An 18,645-nucleotide genomic window follows, 5' to 3' on the forward strand; every position below is an offset into this window, starting at 1 on the left:
GCACTGCACCATGGGTAGATCTGTGTTAAGTAGGCATAACGCATTCCCATCCTGCCGAGATAGCATTTTACATGCACTGAGTTGTAAATGTCCTTAATGAGGTTAGGTAGAAATTAGCACTTGTGTCAAACGGATGTAGGTCAGAAACACACAATTGTTATTAAATTAATATGAATAAATATTCCTTCTGGCAATAGGAGCTAATTGTACCATAAATAGGCAAGATGAGCGAACAGAGGAGAGGAATATCACACCACAGGTTTTCATTAGCATCCTCTCCAGTCCTGGTCCTCCCCAGAGAGAGAAGGATCACATCCCAAAGAATAGGATGGCTTTAAGGTTGTAAATACTTCAGCCGTGCAGCTGTTAAGCTTTGCTAGACACGTAGTCTCCAGATGTGCCAAATCCTTGTGCAGTTTCCATTCACCTACCTCTTGTTCTCTCATCCCCGCATCTGAAGGTGCTGCTTGGTGCCCAGATTAGGGCCTGGCAGCATGATCACAACAATTCTAGAGTAATTAATTACTGCCATCATCCCAGGTAAGCCTCTCTTAACTTCGTTTAACAATTCACCATATCTTTACAACAAAACTCCTCTCTATCAACTTAGAGGCCCTTTGTCTCTATCACCCACCCTGGAAGTAGGATTTCCCATGAACTGCAACTAAGGAAATTGAGAGTTGAGGGGTTTAGCATTTCACATCATTGAGTTTGACTTTATCGCTTAAGATCCTATTTAAAATTTTTAAGCATTGCATCATGGTATTGCTATGACGGTTAAGTTGAGATATTTTGAAGAAGTTTTTTAGTCTCTGCTTTGTGTAAAATGCATGAATATGATTTCAACTAATATTACATTCTAGAGAAATAAAGCATAGTAAACAAGCATAGTCCAAGTAAAGCATCATGCTTCCTACGACTAAAATATGCAATGTTGGCAGCAGCTAATAAACGTCACCAAAGTCACCTCTTTGGACAGTAGCAGTCCAGCTAAATGACCTGCAAAAAATCATTCCTAAATGACTACTGATTATTTTAGAAGCACTAAATTTACAAGTTATATTTTCAAGCAGGAAGATGCATTTATACACATTCTATCTGAATCCACCGTCATTTGTCACCTCTCATTAAGCAAGCATATTTGGCTCTTATCTGTACTTACAGGACAACTCTCTCTAAGAAAAGGCAGATAGAACTGGAAAGATTGGAGAGTCATTTCAGTAACATTATGACAGCATGTGAATAAGAAAGGCCACTGAGCACGTTCCCAGTGTTGCAACAGATCTCCCCATATACGAGGTCTGACACAAAAAGTCACAAGACTAACCCTCTAGCTCAGGAACCACGAATGGGAGGGGAGAGAAAAAGAGGTGGTTATACAACATATTCTAACCTGCCACAGTGAGACAAGGCTCAGCTCAATTGCTTCACTCAGTGTGAGTGCATGTGTGTTCAAATATAGGCATCTTTTTACCCTGGGTCGGAAAATGTCGGTGTGCAAAAGTGAACAGCGAGTTCATCAAGACAACACGCCAGACCACAATACTTTGTCTGTGAAGGAGTTTTTAGCTAATAACATCACCATGCTTGAGCACCTACCCTATTCACCAGATCTAACTCCTTGTGATTTCTACCTCTTCCTAAATATCAAGTCAGTGTTCAAAGGAACCCATTTTTTGTCAGCAGAAGATGTGAAAGCAAAACTGATGGAGATCTTCAACAGCCTTTCAGAAAACGATCTGCAGGATTGTTTTGAATATTGGCAGCAGAGTATGCAGACACGTGTCAACTCAGAAGGGAACTATTTTGAAGATGATCATAGCTGATTTTCTTGATTTGTTAAATAAAAAGGGTTATAGGCACAGTCTCAGGATTGTGTTTTTTAGTGCCGGACCTCATATTCTATGTATTTTATGATATGCAAAGTAGTTAAAGCAAATTGTCTTTGTGGAAGACTGACAAATAACCAGTCTTTACTGCTTCTGCTTCATACCTAGTCCTTTGCAACTAAAGGAATAAAACAGAACAGTACTAAACCCCCCTACCTCCTCCCTACAGTTGACTTGAGAAATAGCTACGTTCAAAGTGCCACAAATTCCATAATCCCATTATTTTATACCAGCACCTGAGCTTCACTGCAGGTGAGAGGCAGCCAGTGTCTAGGCATTTAAGAGTCTCCCTCTAATTCATGTTGAAACAAAAAAGACACTTATGGAAAAAACCAAACAAAAATATAGCAAAAAAAAGTAGCTGCAACTATAATATTAAAGAGGTTTTTGTTTGGTCTGAACAATTCTAGCTGCTACCTCTTAAGCCTTCACTTCCTATACATTGACTTTTTAAAGCTGTACCTGGTGTCACTTGTTTTTACTGAATTTTAACTGACTTTATTTTAAGATATTCTGCATCGTTTAAGAGAGGAAGGTGCTTTCTGAAGTCACTTCTCTGTTGGATTACACACTTGAAACCTGCAGACTCTACCACATGAAACACACTCAACATGGACCATCCATGTCAAAAAAAGCATTTTTCCCATCTTATAAATTGGAATGTCTTCCTAAAAAAAGTATGGCAGAAATGTAATATTGCCAAGTAATTCTAACATTCACTGAAATTATTCTCAATTTGCAAAGTACAAGTGAGAGAACAACTTTCAGGAATTGCTATTATACCTGACAAATATCAGCACATGGTTTCTGCTGCTTTCAGAGCTGTTAGTCTTCCTCACCAAAACCAAACAGTTCTACTCCCGTGTTTTTGTGGGGTTCATGCCTTAAATTCTGGTGTTAGAGCCTCACTCTTCTATGAAGTTTGACAACCAAAGGATGCTATGACAGAGGGATTTGCAGAACTAGCTCTGGTTTGCAAACTGCAAAAAAGCAACAGTTTGCTACTGTGTGTTCCTGCCTCTTAGGAAAGAGTTGGTAAAAATCTTTTTAGGTGGGAGAGTGAGATATGCTTAAAAAATATGATAGTAACTTAAAAAATGCAAAAATAATTATTTCATAGCCAGGGGTTTCATTATTTATTTAGTAGCTAGTTCACTAATTTCAATAATTCTATGAGGCTTGAACAATAGCTCCTCTTCAAAATAAAGCACACAAAATCATTCTTAGAACTCGGTAAGTGCAACTTTTTGTGTGTGTACATGTGCTTGTCAGGGACTGATATCTTGTATTATCCAGTGTTTGTTTAGCAGAATCCTATCAACGATTTAATGAGCTGTTTGTTGGGCAGGTATTTTCTAAGAGGAGATGCCACAGTCAAAGACACATTTTAAAAACAGTTGAATGGTAACACAAAAGGGTTGAATTGTATCTTCAGAAACACATTTATGCATGCTTATTCACCTCCACTTACCCATGAAAACAATGCACATCAACTCGTAAATACTAACCCAGAAGCATACAGAATTACTCAAAGTGTCATTGTGCAAAAGCTTAAACAGGAACTTACTTTACATAAGTGCAGGCTCCTTCTAGCCTCTTTGTATATTAGCACAGCCTTTGGGGGAAAGACGCCTTCGTGTACATTGAAAATACACAAATAATGTCAAATTTGCCAGTCCAGCTTTTCCAGTTTGATTTGTAAATTAATAAAACCGTTCTTTTTTTTAATACTTATGCCTTAGAAATGTTATACTGGTGAATGCCGACTACAGTGCTCCTCATAACTTTATGTGTGAATTTTCTGTCTATCACATGGTGCTCTCTCTAAAGCACCAGGTGAATTTGTCAGAAGAGTTTAGAGAGTGGTTTAGAAACCAGCTGGGTGCAAAACACAGAGCAAATCAATATAATTACTCTAGCAAAAGCTACTACCTATCCCTGTTACTTGTTAGAGAATAGGTAGAAAGATAAAACACATCCATAATACCTTAAATATAGTGGCTCCTCTGTCTTCATTTATGATAATTAATTTTCATTTCCTAGGTCCTACTGTGAATGCTTCCAATGGGCTGCACAACAGCTACAGTTTAAATACTTTTTATCAGAGACGGGTTGCTCAGTGTGGGGATGCTCGCTTTGTCCATTGGCGCTGAGCATCTGCATCAGCTTCCCTGCATATATCCCTATAACTCTGGGGCCTGAAATCAGAAGGGAAACAATTTACAGACTTTTAACAATAATTATTACCAGCGTTTGTTTTCTCAAGCTCATTTATGCTTGAGAAGAGGGCTGCCAGATCAACATCCTCAGGCACAGGGGAAGAAGCCTTTTAGAGCACAAAAGATGGGACTGAATGCAGAAGATATACAAGCAAGCTAGGACAGATTCAAGCACAGCTGAATTTTTACTGAGGGTCCTGTAACTTCGCAGTCACTCTTCTCTACCTGTCTCATGCACTATTACATTTCAAGTTCCAATCTTTAATGAATATAAATATGAGGGAGAAACTTCACCAAGGCAGTGATACACATGTAGCAACTAGAGTCTATATGAACCCATATGGTCCTCCTGGAAGAGATGATAATGAAACAGGCCTGAGCTGGCCCACAGAGCAGCAAGAAGCTTAGCAAATAAATCCTGTCCTACTAGAGATAAAATTGTGTTCAGAATGCAAGCATTTTAGAGACCACTTGCACTCTCCAGTAATACTATGGATCTTGAACAACTATATTCATGTGGCCTTTTGGTAATATTTGCCCTTCAATCTTTGTCACTCCTTAATGTTTTGACAATGAGCATCCTGCAAAGGAAACACCTCCCTGTCTCCCCACCCAGTCTCAGAGGATACTTGTATTCCAGTGGACAGTGTGGAGCAGAGCAGAAGTGCATGCGCAGAGCATCATGCTGATGTGGAAGCAGCCATAAGTCCTCCTCCAGAATAATTCAGCAGAAAGGAGACAAATTTCTGAATATAGATAGGCCTTATGAATAAGGCAGGAAAGACTTTTCAGCGAGAGCAAAAAATGCTGTTTATTCTGGACGTAACAGCCTGGCAGTTTAAATATCTGCACCAGTTTAAATGCACACTCACTTCTCCTTATAAGTTCCCTAGAAATACTGCACACTACATTGATATATTATATACACAAAGGCATTTACATGTGTGGGAGAGCAAATTCCTTTGAGAAGTCACTCTGCACTGCAGCATAAATACCATACCACTGAGGTGGAAGTTGTTAGCGTATCTTACCAGTAGGTCAGTCAGCAATTCCATCTGTCTTTTTGACAATTTGTTCACAGCTCCCCAATTCCCTTGCAGTTTCTTGTCTGGTGAAAACCTTTGGAACGCACCATGATTGCAGGTTACCTTCTCTTCGGTGTTGTGCAAAGGCAAGCCATAGAGCAGAAGTTTTTGGTTTATTTTTTTTTTTTCCATGATGCCAAGCACATGTTCTTTCATAGTTCCTTTCTATCAGAGCTGATAAATTCCTGATTCAAAATGCAGAGCAGCTCCAGCAAAGTCCCTCGACAGTGTCTCCTTTTTAAGAGGGGTTAAACAGCCTCACATCGCATTGATTTCAATGGGAGCTGAAGATGCCTGCTTACCCCGTATTGTATGGTTCATATACGGTTTGGATATTGAACCCTGTTTCAGGCACAAGATATCCTGATAGCGCAATCCAGTCTTTTTGTTTTTGTTGCTTAAATCAAAGATCTCAGAAATGATGAAAACAGTTTTACTCTATCCCACCCTCTTGTGCCTCTCCCTGTCAGCTCCTCAGACGCCTAGTTAGCAAAAAGAGCTGAGTAATGCCAAGACAAGAGGTGGCAAGATCCAGATGACATGAAAATAATACATACCACAAAACAAATCCTCAGAAAAGTTTCATTCATGACATCCAATACAGATGCCAAAAAAAGCTTGCTAAAGCTCCAGTCTTATTTTCTTTCCTGAAAACTTAGGCGTCCGTACAAGCAAAATGACTGCATGTTTTAAACAGACTCAATATCTTTCTCAGGGCTCCACTTAGGCAGTTGAAATTGCAAAGAGCTATATCCTGTCCTCACACATTTGGTGGACCCGCGGTGAATTCAGTAAGACAGCAGATATGAAAATAAATACAGCTTTTGGACCACCCATTTCAGTGAGGATTTTGAGCACAGCATGCCTAGACAGACAGGCAGTTTACTTATTTTCATATCAGTTCTTGGCCCTCTACAGCAGTGCTCCAAACTCCAACGAGTGCGATACACAATGCATTCAGGGGCAGAAAGAATTCTTTTTGTACCCCAATAAAATGTAAAGATTTTTTAAAATCATGTTTATTTCATCTTGAGCTTATCCTTTTTAAATATCTATTTATATTTATATTCTATTTAATATTACTTAATGATGTATATGTTACTACGGTAGTATAACTTATAAATATATATACAGTATATATATATACGTATAAATATACAGTATATATAGTATAATTTATAAATATATATACATATATTGGAGGTCCATGCTTAAAAGGTTGTTACTGATACAGGTTTGGTAACCGTTGCTCTTCAGGTGTTATTATGGTTTACTTGAGAACACTATCACATCAGATTATTTTGCTAGGATTCATAAAACTGATTTACAAATGCTGCTTCTGGGAATTAGTACTTTCACGATTAACCTAAGCCCTATGAAAACAACAACAAGAAGAACTGCTTCTGCGAACATTTCCCCTTCCTTCCTTTATGACTCTCCAAAACACAGAACAGCTGCCTCTCAATTCACTAAAAAAGTTATCATGAATAGCATATATAATGCCATATTACAAGTTTGCAGAATGAAAAGGAGAAGGAAGAGACTGCAAATATGTCCTCAGGCAGCATAGTTTGTAACAACTCTGGTTTCCAGAAGAACAGGGACGATAGCAGCTGCCCATAGAAAACTGAACCGGATACAAATAGGGTGCAAAATACCCATGTTCTGAATGACAGATTTTGTGTGATATAATTTCAATATCATCCACAGGTAACCCTACTGGTATTGTACTATTTTAGTCTGTACATAGGTACATCTGCAGAAGCTGTTAAAATGATTGCCTTTCTATTGATATTATGCCAGATTCAGCCTCCAAAATCTTTACCATCTGAAGATGAAATCACCAGGGAGCAAAATCCTAAGAAGCCTGAGTGGACCAAGATTTCATCCCTGGAGCTCTTGAACATTCCGTTCTTAAAGGGGAAAAGGGAGGTGAATTAATTTTAAGGTTATATTAAAAGAAAGCCATCAATTACGTTCACTGTTCAAAATATTTGCTAAATAATAGAGTCTGTGTTGTTTTAAGCAAACTTATTTTTGTCTTTAAAAAACATTTTTAATGCTTCAGCAGTGTATTACTAAATAAACTGACAAAACATCTCTGAACTAACATAAATGTGCGATTTTAATGCCTTCTAATCACACAAATCAGCACAAGATTTTTGTACTTGTGTATGACCTTCTTCAAATTATCCCTCCATTTTGGCTGAATCAGAATGAGCGTGGGCTATTTGATAAAAAACACTAAGTGTGTGAAATGAGGGGCCCTCATCGCTTCTGCCAGACTCCTCTTGACAGAATGATGATAGAAGCATCACATTCCTGGGAGAGTAAATGCAAACTGACAAGAGATGAGCCTTTAGATGTTGAATATAATCTTGAATTGTGCTTGAAGTGTCTTATTATCTTGTCTTTTGATGTCTGAAGGGGTGGCTCATTGTTAGAAAAAGGAAAGCCCTTGCACATCTTTGCCATCTTTAAAAATTGTTTGGCCTTTAACAACTGCTTTTCCAACTAATGTCCATTTCTCCTGACAATAAATATGGCAGGTCGTCAGCAAGTGACAAACAATTTACTTTACATGCCAAGCTTTTATGGTTTTTGAGAGCTCATGTGGAAGCATATTTTAAAAAGCAGTAGGAAATTAGCACCATTACAAATGTTAAGATGGCTGCGTGTGTGTAGTTCACGGTGTGGTTATTCATTACTGCTACGTTTCTGTTTTAAAGTCTTGTCTTTCCTGTATTCAGACTGCTGTTAAAGTTCTTTATTTATCATTGACTAAAAATAGTCAATGAAAAATAAAGAGCAAGAAGCAATTTTCTTCTACTCTAAAAAAAGCACTATTATAGATACAGTACATGGGTAATGCATAAAATCATATTTATTAATCATAAAAAATCAATATCAGTAGCGGTATGGCACAGTTTACCTGTATTGTGGACCCTCACAATCACATCAGTGTTTTTTCTACCTTCAACCAGCTTGCCTTTTTTTTTCCCCCAAACTTAAAAGTTTAATGACGAATCAGATCAATATGATTCCTTAGCAACTAAATCACAGGCGCACTAGTTTTTCCTGTCACAGCACCGGTTTTGCAAAAGCAGTCAAGTTCTTTTTTCAGGTCTCCGTCACTCTGAGAATCCATAAGAATTCTCAAATGGATCATAAACTGTTACAGGGTTCAGGTTATTGTATCATTATAAAAACGTATTGATACAGTACAGATGACAAGACATGCAGCTCCTGTGTTAGTCTATTACAACCATCTGAATACCATAAGAAATATCAGATATAAACAAAATAAAACAGTCAGCAGTAATCTGTCTTTTAAGGAACGCTTTTATTTTTTAAACAGTTTTAACCTGGTTTGAAATACAGGACTTATAGGAACCCATGGAAGAGAGAATACAAAGCCATAAGAATGGGTTATTAAAAATAAATATCCAAAAACATGACCAGAGCTTAGACATCAGATTTTTTTTTTTTTAATGATTGCAAGAAAGGGTCTGATTCTGCTCCTTCTGATAAGCATGACTGTTTTGCCCGAGTTTTCAGATAGAGTATAAGGAAAAACCCTCCCTGCACCTCTCCATCTCCCTTCCAGCACACCACCAGACAGTTCCAGTGCTGCTTCTAGGAAGATGCACCCTGTGTTGCAACACATCAAAACACACCAGCCTTTAGACCAGGCGGGGGTCTGCCACCACATGCAAGCTTGAAATATGTAAAGTGCTATTCAAAATTCAACAGCCATCATTTTACACAAATGAGATAACAGCGGTGTGAGAAATGCTCAGTCTCCAAACTCAATCCCTTTGAGGTCCAGGGTCATAAGCTGGAGTCCCGCAAATCCAAAGTTGCTCATTGACTAGGACATCTCATCTGAGTAAACCTTTGCATCATCTGGTCCCTCTTTTATTCATTGCCTCATAAAAGCAAAGAGATGCGGGGGCTGGGGAGAGTGAACAGGACCAGCTGATTGAAAGATATTTTTTTTTTGTCAGCCACTGTTATGAGAAGGTTCACTGTGCTGTATCCGTGCAGTTAAAATAAGGAGACTCTGAATGCAATGCATCAAATCCCAGCAACAGAGCCACATAAGAGTTTCCTTCACACTCCTCATACTGGGCAAAAAAACACAGGTCCTCAAATGACTTACACAGATGCTTTTCTTGGTGGATATTATCATTAAATTTATAGTGCTTATAGGAGTAAAATCTATTCAATTAGTAGAAAAAATATTTTAAAAATATTTTCATTTTCTGCTTCCTTACGGTTGTAAATTTCATTTTTCCTTCACAGAGATTTGTGACTTGCAGTCCCAGATATTTATGATTTGAGGCAAGGAAGCATAAGAAAGGAGGAGAAATATCAAGCCTGTACATTTACAATCACCTTTGAGCTCATATATATCTGTCCAATTTCCACCTCGCCCATCTTTAATCACAGCTGATTTTTCTGGTTGTGCTTTTGTTTCAGTAATAACTACCATTTATGGTCCCTAATTATTGCTTAATGCCTAGTTATGATAATCCACGCTACCTATCCCATAAATTTTCCCTAAAAGCTTCTGCACCTTTATGGAAGATTTATATAGGTTCCAACACACTGTCTCTGCCCAGCAGCAGGTCAGCAGCTCGGATGCTGCTCCTGCCATAGCTACTGGCTGCTTCCCCATGGCAAAACAGTGGAGATGGAGTCATAGAGCCTTTGTAATACGTACACATACCTGCATGGAGTAACAGAAATGCACAGTAACTCTGGGACTGGTTCAGTAATTCATTTTTTGTTAAATATGAAGGCAACATGATTATAGAGTGGTTGTTCCTCCCTGTCAGCGTGTTTGCTTAGCTGATTGTAGCTCCAGATCATAGGAAGCTGTAGACTAGTGAGCGTGTTAGAGAGGTGGAGGCTATGGACAGGCATGCAAGTATAAATAGGATGAATACCCTCTTGAAATCTATGGCCTTCCTGTGTACGTGATGGATGGTCATCTGAGACCTGTCAGAATCTGGCCTCATGCTTATTCAAAATCACTAAGTAAACATTTCATCTCTACACCATGTGAATAAATACTAATTGTATGCAAAAAAAAAAAAAAACCAAACAAAAACTGCCCCAATATTGTATTTACTCAAGAGATTAGACTGAATTCAAATGATCTTTCTTCCTTTTCAGTTAATATTGCACTATCTCAATAAATAATTACAAATACTTAATAATACAATATATTAAAGGAAGCCTTTAAGGTATATTTACTTAAGAGCAATCCTGGCTTCTTGATTAAATACAAGTTTTAGATCATCCTCTTCCAGGCACAACACTCTCCCGGCGTCATTCACCCCCCCCCAAGTGCTAAGCTTTAAACAAAGCACGGAAACCTGAAGCAGACCTTGACAACATAGAGACAAAATGCTCTCAAGTAGGCTTGAGCAACAACTGACCATGCACAGGCAGCTGTGTACGCTTTCCAGCTGTGTGCACACACCAAGGAACAGAAGAAAAGAGGGGGATGGCTCCAAACCTGGCTGTAAGGAAGGAGAGGTGCAGAAAGGAAAGGCGATACTTCTGTTTTTACTAACCCTTTAGTTTACGTGCACTGGCATTTATGATGAGAGTTAAAAGGCTAGGCTGTGTGTCCAGTGCAGTCTGGGAGAGGACTTCCTTTATCTTCTGCTGGAAGGAAAGCGACTGCTAATAATCCTTTATACAACAACTTAAAAACAAGAGTTTGAAAAGTGAGACTATGTCAGATAGGAGATTGAGCTAGAAAATGGAAATGGCTTAATAGAATCTCTAACGGTCATCAAACCATAAAACCACCATCTGAACCGCAAAGCACCAAGATGTTTTAAAAAGCTAGTATTAATGTGCTTCTGTTAACTCCTTGCTAGTTTTCAAAGAAGTAATCTAATGACAGTTTGATTTAGTGAATACTATTCTTAATATAGGAAAATCTTTGTCTTGTGTAACATTCAAATCTTCAGAGTAACATAAAATCATTATAGGACTTTTTTTTATTGCTCTAAGATAATTTGTATCTTATTACAGTCACGCTTGCTGATAACTTTTATATATAATTATATATAAACATTACATATAAAAATATATAAAGAATAACATATAATATATATGAATATTTTGTATAAATACATATTTTTATATAAAACTTTTGTAATCAAGTAGCATGACTTCTCTTTTTTTCTGAAACACAATATTTTCCTTAAGACAGCTTCAAACTGTCCAGGAATTAAAATGATGGTTTATCTTCCTGAAAAGAGGACATCTGATAAGAAACCCCTCCCAGTCTCCCAACAACCCTTCTTGCATATTCCAAACTAAAAACAGAAATCCAAACTACTTTTAGGAATAGACAATTGGTAGTTTAGTGTTAAACAAACACGTTTTAGAGTGGCAGGGGCGTGGGTTGTGCATTGATTTGTTAGATGTAGATATCCCTGGAATATCTAGAGAACTAGCCCAATTTCAGTCTCTCTGAAAACAGCAGGTTTCATTTAGCCAGACAGGATGAGGTACTATTCTTCTCTAGATGACCTCTGCTTTCAAAGTAAAAGGGCTTAGTCCTGCTTCCGAGAGCATCAAAGCAGTATCACAACATAAAGCAGGACATGTCACAATACAAATCTTCCTATGTTTCATACTGATATTGATTTTTGGTTTTATACAGTGGAAAAAAAAATGAGACTTTACGCTAACAAATATCAAACCATTTCCACTACAAAATAATTTTCCACAAATGACAACACATTTAATTTTATTCTGCTTTTGCCCGTGTTGAGCATTAATTTTCTCATTTAGTTGTCATTTTAGTGTAACTTCTACCACTAAGCTTACCAGAAACAATTTTGTAACTAGCAAAATAATGTTATTTTGGTGGTATTAATGGTAGTACCACTGGTAGTCATGTAAAAAATCAGAAAAAAAATGATTAATGGAAGAAACATTAATATAGCAAATACACAATTAAAACAAAGTATTAAAAAGCCATAAAGCTGATCTCCTCATACTCTGGCCATGTCTCCCCCCAAAAAGGGATGACAGGTGATAGATGCAACAGAATAAACAGCTTAAAAAGAAAAAGAACTAAAACAAAGAAGAACCCGCAAATATCAGAAAGAACAAAACCTAGGAAGAAAACACAACAAGGAAAACCAAGCACTACATAGGATATTAAAGAGAAAAATGATTCACAGGAGAATGGCAACTGTTACTATGAGCTTCCTACAGCTACCTCTGCCTTTGGATATTTTTAAAAAATTTATTAACCTGACAGCAGGAAACTTTATACAGATTGCCCCCTGACAGGGTGCCAGCTTGGTGTAAGCACTTGCTAGCTCTTTGTTTAGCATAAGGAAATCAAGAGAAGTGCTAAGTGGCGCCATGTGCACATTTGGGCAAATCTAACTTTGCCTCTGTGTGCCTCACTCACACATTTCCATGGACAACTTGCTTAATCATATGAAGTCCAACAGAATCATCCAGTTCTCCTTCCTTCACTTTTCTGTGTTTGCTTCCTTTTTAATGTGCAAGTGTCTGATCTATTATTAATCTCAAAACACAAACCGGCAAGGATCTCAATCAAAGAAAGTAACAGTTCTTTCATAAATTACCTGTTTACAGTCTACTAGCCAGCGTCTCCTTTGAAACAGTCAGCCATTTATGTTGCTCTTAAACAAGTTTGTGAGTTGTTATTTTTACAACTTCAAAGACAGAGAGAAGGAAGATTAACTAATTAAAGATGAACTATTTGTCATTCAGTCATACCAACGACATACTAGGATTTCATTTGTTATTTCCTTCTTGCTCTAACATTAGTTATTCTGTATATAAATGCAGAAAAATCAGAGTTCAGGCCTCATTTAAGAAGCAAAACATTCACTTAGCTCAAAAAAAATTAGCAAAGTAGTAATGAGAAATTCATGAGAACAAACAATTGCCTTAAAAATGCCCACAATTATCTCTCTCCATACTTAAACCAGCTTCTATTGTTTATTTGCTTTTTTTTGCATAGGCTCTCTGTCACAATTCAGGCACAGCAATAAGAGAATTGTTTATTTCCATATAAGCAAGGGAATTTATAAGTGGGACTGCAATATTTGCCCGTCATCAGCCCAATATTGCTTTCATCAATGGTTAAAGGATTAAGACTGCAGTCTCCTCAGAGCTGGAATGCTAGTATCAGTACCACCACTGGCTGAGCTACCTGCAACACCTTGGCACAGCAGGAACACTGAGCTAAGGATGGATTTTCTATCTTACCATTGCATCATGCTTTGTGTTTAAATAGTCATAACATCATTTAAGGCTTTAATGGGCATTTATTCCCCATTCACAAGTGCATCCCCCACTGACTTCAGTAAGATCTCTCCAAGGAATCAGACAGTAGCATTGTTCATAGTTATTCAAGTCCCTAACTGTTTGCAAACACCTATTTTAAAATGCTACTGCCAAATATATCCTTCAGAAATAACAGTCAATCACATAGACAGATCTTCTGGTTCTTTGAAAACTTATTCATTAATTGAGCAAGATACCACTGCATTTTAGAAAAAAGATTTACTAGCCCATATGATCCAGTTCTGTAAACACGCCACCCATTAATGTTCCTTATTGACACAGTCTTTGTAATGAAATAGTGCCCCTAATCCACAGATAACTTGCTTCAATAAAAGTATCATACATTCAAGCAATAGCAGCATCTGTCCCGTGGCCCTTACGGATGGCACAGATAACCGACAGTGTCTCAGAACAAAGCACCCACAACGTGGAAATTACTGAATAAAATTATGTGAAATGACAGGAAGTCTTTACATGCAGGTTAAAAATATCTCAAATGTTTGCTGCATCTAAAGAAGGCTGTGATTTTAATACTGAGTCCACTTGGGCCATAAACTTCCCTATCATAACAAAAACACTCTCTAGGGCTTTAAAATGCAGCAAAAGCGACAAACACACATTGCTTCCTTTCACTGAAATTATCAAATCTTATCAAAGTGCTCCTGACAAATAGAGATCTTTTAGGCCTTTAAAATTTGGAGATATAACCAAAACACTGAGAATCATCCTTAAATACACTGATGAAAGGAAAGCTCTTAGTCTGAAGGCCTTTTTCCCCCCACAGGCTAGACACGCTGTTAATGATGATAATGTGAGCTTCCTCGCAGCAACCTGGCAATGACCTCTGCTCTGACCTGCAGAGACCACTGTCTCAGAGGTAAAAGACAATTTAGTCCTTTATCCTTTGTAACCGAAATTACTCCAGTGCCACAAACTCTTATCAAGGCAACTCCGATTAAAAAAAAAATGGATAATGTACGTTTACTTAAAGAGAAATACAAGGGATCTACTAGCAAAACAGTGTCTGTTAGCAACAACTTCTGCCGTGTTCCACTACAGCATGTATGTGTATCGTAAAAAGATGCACACAGTTCTGAAACATGGATAACAAAATGGCAAAGGAAAACAAAATCCCAAAGCCAATGTAGTGGTTTGAAAATAAATCCTGGTTTCTGGAAATATGCACAGGTTTATTTAACTCGCTTATCTCCGCTCAGTATTTCAAGCATACATCACATTATTAAAAAAGCAAAAGATGAGTAGTGAACTCAATGAAACCAAAGTCTTTGGCTGCAGCGCAGGAAATGTAAGATTTAATTTCACTGGAACAAATCCTTGCCAGCAACAAAAAAGAAAAATATTAGGAGTAAATTTTTTGCTGTCCTGCAATTACTAAATAGGAAACACTTATGCTACACAATTATAGGCTTGGTCTTGCACACTTCCTTACAGCTTTTTTTATTTCAATAAGTTAGATGCATAAAACTACAAGCTCGATCTCAAAAAAGCAACTTTTAATAACAGATTAAAATTACTTTAACATGCAAGTGCATTCCCAACTTTCTTTTTACCATCATCTAATTATGTCACAAATTACCTTCAATTAAGGATGAATTAAGGACTGGATCTAACTCCAGGACTGTCAGCCTCAGTCCACAGGGGCATTTGGTGCTTAGACTAGCCGCTTCTTTCCTGAGATTTTTACTGTACAGAGAATTTAATGCACAAAGTATCTCTTGTCTCAATGCCAACTTTTGAATCTTAACAGTTATAATAGTACACAGCTAAACACAAAGAGGGTGGGTTTTTTTACTTACTTGGAGTTTTTCAGACCAATACTTCATAACTTGTTCTAAACTTGTTTAAAGATGTTGTATAAAAAAGCAACTGGAATTAATTAATTTCTCCAGGAGCAAATCCAAATGTGTTCATTCAAGTGAAGCTACTACTCAGCATTAACACAAGCTTTCTCTGGAAAGACCCATGGCATTTGGTCTGAGCTACTATTTTGAAGCATATTGCAGAATAAGACAAGTTGATCTGAAAATTACACCCCCAGGAACATCAACAGCCAGATCAGTTTCTCTGTTTCTTAATTACATAAGATGATTAAAATAGGAGATATGGCTTCATAAATATTTTAAAGAGTAAATAATACACCACAAGATCTCTGCAAAGCGACTTTGCCTGGTACTGCTCAGCAAATCTGTGATTTCTGTAACTGAAACACTGTAGCTGTGCTAACTCCACACTTATAAACTGTACTTCTGAACTACTGTGTTTCAGGATAGAGTCCTTTGCAAACATTTTGCACTTCAGAAAGCATTTTTCACCAGGTGTTTTACTCCATTCTAGTTTCATATTATTTCAGTATCAAACATCTTTGGCATGCAGCTATGCAGATTCCAAAAAGTCCAGTGGTATAAATGCACAGGTGGGAGATTACAGGTGCAAACCTCCAGAGTACAGGACAGCCTTTTCCTTAACAAAACAAAATATATAAAAAAAAAAAAAAACAAAATAAAAACCAGAGCCAAACAAATTAAACCCCTAAAACCAGCCACCACCACCAAGAGAAAGCAAGCAAACGAACAACAAGTAAGCACAACCTCTCTAATCGCAGCTGCTCCTGTCATCACTCACAGGCAACAGCAGCACTGCGGTGAGAAAGTGCATCTTTCCAGACACCTGTGCACCAGTTCCAGATGGGAGCTATTTCAGATTGTTGCAAACTTATCCCAGCTCGTGCTGGTATTTCTAAGCGCCAAGGGGCTGCAGCGCTCACCTGCTTTGTTGCTGATAGCAAAGCGCCCATTAAAGAATCAAAAGTTTACTGCATATCTATCTTCCTAAGTCAAAAGCAAATATAATTAATTATACCCCTGCCCTTTCCTCACCTGCAGCAGGGACTGTTCTTGAAGAGGTGCCATTTTTATGATTAATTGTGCTATCTGCTACCAAAACAAAAAAATAAATACCCACTCTTTCTGTGGTATGCAGTAAAATACAGAGACAAGGAAACTTGTGAAAAAGGAGGTGTGTTTTAGGAAAAAGTACAGGTGAGCAGAAATAAAGCCATCAATCAAAAGGTAAACAGAATGTGTCCAGTGAGAAAGAAGAAAGCTATTCACATCTAATAATTCAACTGTGTTCATCTATATGAAAATAAGACTCCTGAAACATCGCTAACATCAACAAGATACTAAAATGCTGGTCATTCATTCCCACTAAACCTGTATCTGATTTTCACAATTTTTTTTTAAAAAATGTGAAAGCAGCAGCATAGAAAACTTTGTTCTCTATGGACCTGTCTCCTCCCCTTTACTTTTTAAAATGCTCCTCCCTCCCCTGCTTAACAGATTTGGGACAAATTTTCACACAGCATGTATTGAATGTTATATTGTAAAAGGAAGATTATTAGCTGATCACATGAAAGAAAGTCGGAGAAGAAAACTGTCAGTCCTTATGCCATCACATATCAGTTAGTCCACAATAATTTAGTTTTCAGAAACTGCAAAGAAAGGCCCAAAATATGCATTCCTGACATACTGTTCATAACATCAAAAAGAAATAACCATAAAATACTGTTCCATATTTATGGATCAAAGCCTTAAATGAAACTATGCTTAATTATTTTAAAAGTTTACTGCAAATCTATCTTAAGGCACGCATCTGTGACATAAGAGCTAACCATCTTTATTTTAAATTTGCTCAGTATGATCCTCAAATTTATCAAAACAGCCCCATTGTCCCTCATTTTCTGTTCTCAAAAGTTACTAAAATTAACTGACAAGGGCTGTTGCTAAAAGATCTGTAGCATTTGTCGTAATTGTAACAGAATCTCAATGAATGGTACATAACTTCACACTGTGGCAGCTGAACTATTTCACCTACTTTTGTTTACTTGGGAACATCTTTTTAGCAGTATAAGAATCAGGCTAGCAAACATCTTGCACTCACTAAGGGAAACAACACAATATGTTAATTTGTAGCTTTTTCATTAGTGCTTTTAGGGACATAAATTATATTTGCAGTCCAGACAGAGACAATATATTGTTGCGCATCATTTCTATATCCCACACGACAATTCTAATGAAAGTGTCTGTGTATATTTCACTATCAGTGTAGAGCATTCAAATGACAATGCCTCAAAACATATCCTGCCTTTTATTACAGGACTTGCCTGATCGAGAAACAAACAAACAGACAAATTTCTTTCTAATTAGAAATCCGTTTTTTGTTCTGTCCATGCCTTGCTATATTTAATAGATGCACCCTAAATATTTGAGCAAATAAAATACAGAAACATATCTGAAGATATTTACACTATCCTAGACAACTAATAGCCATCTGAATTTTAGAAATTACAGTTCTTTCCCTGATGAAATGGACTAAAACAATTATTGTATGCTTTTTGAACATTCAAACTGTTAATGGAAATTATGCCTCCCATGGTAACAAAGATTACTAAGAGGGTGCTTAAAAATGGATGTGATATTCAGTAATGGTGATTACTTTAATCTAGAAATTAAATTTTAGGATTTTTTAATTACTATTATTTTCCCATATAAATAGTGAAGTTGTTTAGTAAAACATTTTGTGTATATCTTTTAGTGAGGAGTAAAGAAGATTTAAAAAGAATATTGCATGTATTCTTTTGTTTAAAAACATCTTGCAGCTCTTACTCTAGCTGGAATACTGAAATCTGAACACTGCTACAGATTTCCTTACAGATTATGAAATCAAAACTTGAATCTTAGAAAATGGGTTCTCACCCTCCATCCTTTAAAGCTGCATTCCCTTTAAACGAAATCTTTTTCCCTTCAGCTTCCACCTATAGAATCACGTAAAATAAGGAAATGCTCCATTTCAATTAAGGTTTGTCTCAAGTCACAAATAGAAATAATTAAAAGGAACTCCTGCAGGACAGCAGTCCCTCTAAACCCAAAATGTCACTCCGTACCACACAGTGCTGCTCCAGCTCAGACATCTATCAACATCTATCAACATCTATCAAGCACGCGCCTCAACAACTCTGCTCCCTTTCCTGATTAGAGATCAGAGTTGCTTGAGTTGGCTTACAGGGTGTCA

General features: G+C 37.2%; 1 protein-coding gene across 4 annotated transcripts in view; it reads right to left on the reverse strand.

Moving 5' to 3' along the window:
• Positions 1 to 18,645, reverse strand: part of POU6F2 (POU class 6 homeobox 2) — a 310,811-nt gene that overhangs the window by 233,036 nt on the left and 59,130 nt on the right. The window lies entirely within an intron of this gene.

This window comes from Cuculus canorus, chromosome 2 (assembly GCF_017976375.1).
Source record: "Cuculus canorus isolate bCucCan1 chromosome 2, bCucCan1.pri, whole genome shotgun sequence".
NCBI classification, from domain to species: Eukaryota; Metazoa; Chordata; class Aves; order Cuculiformes; family Cuculidae; genus Cuculus; species Cuculus canorus.